The following is a 6,058-nucleotide window of genomic DNA, read 5'->3' on the forward strand; positions in this document are numbered from 1 at the left end:
GAGGTCCGGGACATTGAAGGCCAGCTGCGTGATATCTTCGAGAAGGAAGAGATCCTTTACAAGCAACGTTCCAGAGTTGATTGGCTTGCTGCAGGTGACCAAAACACCAAGTATTTCCAGAATAGATGTTCTCATCGCAAGCGAAAAAACACTGTCAAGGCCCTAATTCGGGATGATGGATCAAAGTGCACTACGGATGAAGGTATGAGGGAGATGGCGGCAACTTTCTATGAAAAGCTTTTCCAGTCAGAGGGGTCTTCGGATGCCGATCAGCTGCTAGAGAACATTATGCCGGCGGTGTCTGACCTGATGAACGCTGATCTGACGGCGGCTATCACAGACCTGGAGATCGAGCGGGCGCTGTTCCAGATGGGTCCGACTAAGGCGCCCGGACCGGATGGGTTACCCGCTATGTTCTACCAAAGACACTGGTCTTTGGTCAGAGAGGATGTGTGTCGGGCAGTTCGTGAATTTCTGGAAGGCGAGGCAGCTCCTGATAGCTTTAATGCGACTGTTATCGTGATGATCCCCAAAGTAAACTCACCGGAGTTACTTTCACAATTCAGGCCGATCAGTTTGTGTAATGTGCTCTACAAAATAGCATCTAAGGTTCTTGCGAACAGACTAAAAACTATCCTTCCAGTGTTGATCCCTGAAGAGCAAAGTGCTTTTGTACCGGGGAGACTCATTACAGATAATGTGTTGATAGCATATGAGAGTGTTCATCCGATCAGGACTAGAAGGAGGAAGAAACCGTTGTGTGCAGTAAAATTGGACATGATGAAGGCGTATGATCGGGTAGAATGGATTTTCCTACAACATATGCTAGCACGTTTTGGTTTCAACCAGAGATGGATCTCTATGGTGATGAAGTGTGTTACATCAGCAAGTTTTGTTGTCAAATTGAATGGAGGCTATTCCAGAGGCTTTTTGCCCTCGAGGGGGTTGCGACAGGGTGACCCCCTCTCGCCCTACCTCTTTCTTTTTTGTGTTGAAGGCTTCTCAGCCCTGCTTAAGAAGGCGCAGCAGAACAAAGACATACGGGGTGTTTCGTTTGGGAGCACTGGCCCCCATATCACACACCTTTTGTCTGTGGATGATAGTATAGTGTTTCTGGAAGGATCACAGGAAAATTTGGCGGTGCTCAAAGGGGTCCTTTCCAAGTATGAGGCAGCCTCCGGACAAAAAGTAAACCTTCAAAAGTCCACAATTTTCTTCGGGAAGGGATGTCCTGATGAGGACAAGGAGCCGCTAATGCAAGCTATTGGGATTCAAATAGAGGCACTTGGTGAACGATACTTAGGCCTGCCAATAGTGGTAGGCAAGTGCAAGGATGGAACTTTTAAATATGTAGCTGAATGCTCCAAAGGCAAGGTTTCAGGATGGAAAGGTCAAGGTCTTTCCAAAGCAGCTAGAGAAGTGCTAGTCAAATCGGGATTGCAATCAACACCAACCTTTACCATGAGCTGTTTTCAACTCACAAAGAAGATGTGCAGGAACCTGACTTCAATTTCGTCAAACTTTTGGTGGGGTGCAGCAAATGGAGAGAGGAAGGTGCATTGGTTAGCATGGGACAAGATGTGTATGGCCAAGAGAGATGGAGGACTTGGGTTCAGGGACCCAGTTGCTTTCAACCAAGCTTTGCTCGCCAAGCAAGCTTGGAGAGTGCTGCAATGCCCGGAATCCCTATGTGCTAGAGTTTTGAAGGCCCGGTATTTTAGAGAAGGTTCTATTATGAATGCTACTTGCCCATCCGGTGCGTCGTATACATTTCGCAGTATGATATATGGACGGGACCTACTGAGAGAAGGTACAATTTGGCGTATAGGGGATGGGTCCAGGATCAATGTCCATCACGATAATTGGATCCCGAGACAAGGAAGCATGAAGCCGCTTGGAGAATCTTTTGTCCCGGGAGTTATCAAGCTACAGAACCTCATGACGCCGGATGGGAGGGGATGGAATTCGCATCTGATTGATGACATGTTCTCGCCAGATGATGCGAAGGACATCAAGCAAATAGCTATTGGTGGGCCTGACATGGATGACTATATAGCCTGGAACTTCACGAAGAACGGGCAGTTTTCAGTGTGATCAGCCTATCATTTGCGGATGGCGATGAATGGGGTGAGGTCCGGACGGCCGGGCCCTTCCTTCACGGTAAACAGACATAAGGGCTGGCTAGCTCTATGGGATGCAAATGCTCCGAACAAGGCTAAAATTCACATATGGCGACTTATGAGAAATGGGTTAGCTGTTGGAACGGAGCTCCACCGTCGTCATATTAAGCCGGGGGTGTTTTGTGTGGCATGTGGAAGAGAAGAGACGCTGCTCCATCGCTTTTGGACGTGCCCACATTCAGCCCTGTTCTGGAGAATGATGCGCTCGGAGAAAGGAGTTACGGTGGCAACCCCACCGTGTCAGATAGACTCCTCGAGCGCGCTGGCGTCCTGGCTGCTTGGGTGGTTCGCGGAGGCAGGGGAGGAAGAGCGGGCTACGATGATCCAGGCTTGTTATGGTTTGTGGCTGGCAAGGAACGAGGCAAGGGACGGTAAGAGAATCGCACCCCCACATGAAATAATGAACTCTGTGTGTGCGTATATGGCCGAATGGCTTGCTGTCCACAAAAAGGAGGCCCAGCCAAAACCGACGAAGGAAGTTGCGAAGTGGAAGCCTCCGGACGAGGGATGGATTAAAGCTAATGCTGATGGTGCGACCTCTAAGGTTGGCGATAAAGGAGGAGCGGGAGTTATTCTTCGCGGCCACGCGGGGGACTTCCGGGCGGCGGCATGCCAGCTCTTTCGCCATGATTCTGATCCAGAAAGTGTAGAGCTGCTCGCTTGCAAACGAGCCGTCCAGCTAGCAGCGGAGATCAATGTTAGGAAACTGCACCTGGAAATAGATAACAAAGCGGTGGCTTCCATGCTTCAGGCGACAGAGAAAAGTTTGACTGCCATGGGGCCAAGAGTGCAAGAGATCAAGGATATGTTTCGCTTCTTCGACGAGGTTAAAGTTTCTTGGGTTGGGCGTTCTGTGAATTCTGTCGCGCATAAGATAGCTAGAGTAGGAGTAGGAGATGAACTTTGTAAGGTTTGGCTTATGGTTCCCCCGGAGTTTGTATTTTCGGTGGTTTCTGCGGAGATCCCAGGCTTGTTTTAGTTAAATAAAGCGGCAGGTTACCCCTCAAAAAAAAAAAAGCTTGGGGAGATCAATTTGGCTACGTTCCGCTGTCGAGGGAGAGGCAGAGGAGGGACGCAGCGATTAATTTGGTGGTGAGGTTTAAGAGCCGACATGCTACAGCCCACGGCCAGTCCAGCCGGTGGGCATTTCTCGGCCCATCTCTGCCATGTATGAAATCTCACTGAACACAAACGCTATCTCACGCAGAAAAGGCTGGGATAGGCTGGGATTAGAAAGGACAGGGTGACAATTTCAGGGATTTGGAGTTCAAGGTTCGATTCAGACTTCGGATGCGAATACAAGGTTTTTTTTAGACTTTTCCCTTTATCTTTTCTTTTTCCCTGCTACCGCCACGTATACTAGCCTGGGTCGGTTGCCGTCTGGAGTTTCTCGATTTCTCGCCTTGGCGGTTGCCGCTTCCCCACAATTTTCTGGGTCTTTCCGCGCCGCCTTCGCTGCCGTTTCCAATTTGATTTTTTCTCTTCTGCTGCTTCCTATAAATAGTGCTGCCCTTGTGCGTCCGTCCCTCATTCCCTTCGCCTCCGCCTCCGCCTGTCCTCTTTCTTTCCTAATCAGTGCTGCCGTCTCATGCTCGGCCGATGGTTGGTCCCGCTGCTGCTCGGTCCGGCCGACGCCGTTGGGGCCGCCCTCCTGAGATTCGGGCGGCCGTTATTGCCCGTGTGCGCCGCGCTGGCGGCCGCCTTTCTTCTCTGGATTCTTCGTTGGCGACGCGGCCGTTGGGGTGCGTGGCCGGCCGGCTGCAGTTGATTCAGGTTGCCGTCTCCGGTCCGGTCCTCGCCGGCCGTTTCGTTCTTCCCCGATTGATGAGCTCCTTTGCCATTCTGTGGGTGCAGTTTTCTTTGTATTTGTCTTGTGCTTCTTCGTCTAGGTTGTCGTCGTCTTGATTGGTTGCTTCATGTTGTAGCTGTCCACCGATTCGGCTCGTGGCAAGATGTTAATGATAGTCGCCGTCGGGAGATTTCATTAGGGAAACGGCTGTAGATTGTACCATTGGTGAGTGCGTTTAATTCTTGCTATATGCATGGGAGTGCCTGTGTGTGCCTCTGATCGCTTTCCTGCATTTCTTCCTGTTGGTTTCGGTGTTGTGGGTACCGATTTGTTTGCTTCGGCCGTTCGGCCTGCCAGTATGCGACCTGGTTGGTTTGTGCTTCGTCAGACTATTTATTTTATGCGTGTGGGCTGTTTCTTCTACCCATTCTTCATTGTCAGGACTGTAATGTGGTCCGTCTAATGTTTGCTTGCAGATATTTTGCCTGTCGAAGTGGTTGACAGATCGAATGTTTGTCCTTCCTGTTTTCCTGCTGGTGTTCATCTCCATGGCTCTTTGGTCGGTGCTACTTTCTCCGTTTCAAAATAGATGACCCAACTTTATACCAACTTTAATACAAAGTTGGGTCATCTATTTTGGAACGGAGGAGGGAGTACATCTTTGCGCTGCCGTCCAAGAGTGGCGCCCTTGTGTGCTGCTGGTGCCTTCGGTCGGCCTACTCCTTTTGGTTAGTTCAGTTCTCTAAATATGCATGTGTTTCTCTTCCGTATTATGGTTTTCTTCTAGAATTGGTGCTAATTTGTCTACGTGGTTGCCATTTGAGTGATGCCTACTCCTGTTATGGAGGATTTTCGTGTTCGGCGTGGCAGCCTTAAGCGGACGTTGGTGCGATCATACTGGCCGGGGCGGAAAAGAGGTGTTCTTATTGCTTGCTGTGCTTACTTTTTTGCACTTGCTGATGCATGTGGTCTTAGATTTCTTCGGTCTATTTCCAGTACGTGGGATGCAGCCTCCGTTTTCTAAGGATTATATCCAACTGCTTAAGGGTGAGTGCATATAACTTATGGTTTGTGCATACGTCCTGTTTTCGACCTGTGTTGCCGACTCGGTGTTCTGTCTTGCAGCTACTTCTAGGGGGCGTTCATACTATGGCGGCCCCGATTTGTGTTGTCGGAACTGTGGGGCTTTCTTTTGGTTTCGTGAAGGATCTGTTTACCATGCTGACGCGACTTCTCGCTCTCCTGTTTATACGGGTTGCTGTCGGAAGGGCAGGATTTCGTTGCCGAAATTTGGTGATTGGCCTTCTCCTTTGGATAGGCTGATGCGTTTTCATTTTCTCTGGTTATTTTCTATCCATGTTGCTGTCTCTCTTGGCCAGCGCTTCTGCGGCCTTTTACTGGTTGTATGTGGCACTGTTGATCCAATCAGTGAGTAGAAGTCACTAGCGTGTAGGCCGCAGTGCATGACACGCCCGCGCGCACAGACAAACGGTGAAGAGTATCGACATATACTCAAATGGAGGCACACGGAAGCATGCATTGGACGCATGCGCTGCAACGGAGATGCATCGATGCATGCAGTGTACGCATGCAATCAGATGAGAATTCGTTGTCGCATGCAGTGCACGCGTGCAATTCGATGAATATACACCACGGCATGCAGTGCAACCATGCAACCCGATGAATATACATCGCTGCATGCAGTGCAACCATGCAACTCGATCAATATACTCCGTTGCATGCAGTGCACGCGTGCAACCTGATGCATGTATCCCGTTGCATGCAGTGCACGCGTGCAACCTGATGCATGTATCCCGTTGCATGCAGTGCACGGGTGCAATTCGATTAATATACTTTGTTGCATGCAGTTCCCGAATGCACTTCAGTGATGCTAGGCCTTTACGGCTGTCACTTAAAAAATAATGTCGGCGAATATCTTTTATTGGTTTTGATGTTTCTTTCCTTGTAAGATGTGGGGGTGGTTTTTTCCGTCTGGTTTGGCTGACGTGCCCATTTCTTTTCGGTTGGTTTATAATGTGTTGTGTCCAATATTTTTTTGCAGGTGTAGAACAGTAACAACCAAGCCTAT

General features: G+C 49.6%; 1 long non-coding RNA gene across 1 annotated transcript; it reads left to right on the forward strand.

The window, feature by feature from the left end:
• The first annotated feature begins 4,542 nt into the window (after positions 1 to 4,542).
• Positions 4,543 to 5,692, forward strand: LOC125525286. The gene is made up of 3 exons (XR_007291224.1): positions 4,543 to 4,886; positions 4,966 to 5,016; positions 5,095 to 5,692. It is a non-coding gene; the product is annotated as an uncharacterized LOC125525286 (long non-coding RNA).
• The last annotated feature ends 366 nt before the right edge of the window (positions 5,693 to 6,058 follow it).

This window comes from Triticum urartu, chromosome 7, assembly GCF_003073215.2.
Source record: "Triticum urartu cultivar G1812 chromosome 7, Tu2.1, whole genome shotgun sequence".
NCBI classification, from domain to species: Eukaryota; Viridiplantae; Streptophyta; class Magnoliopsida; order Poales; family Poaceae; genus Triticum; species Triticum urartu.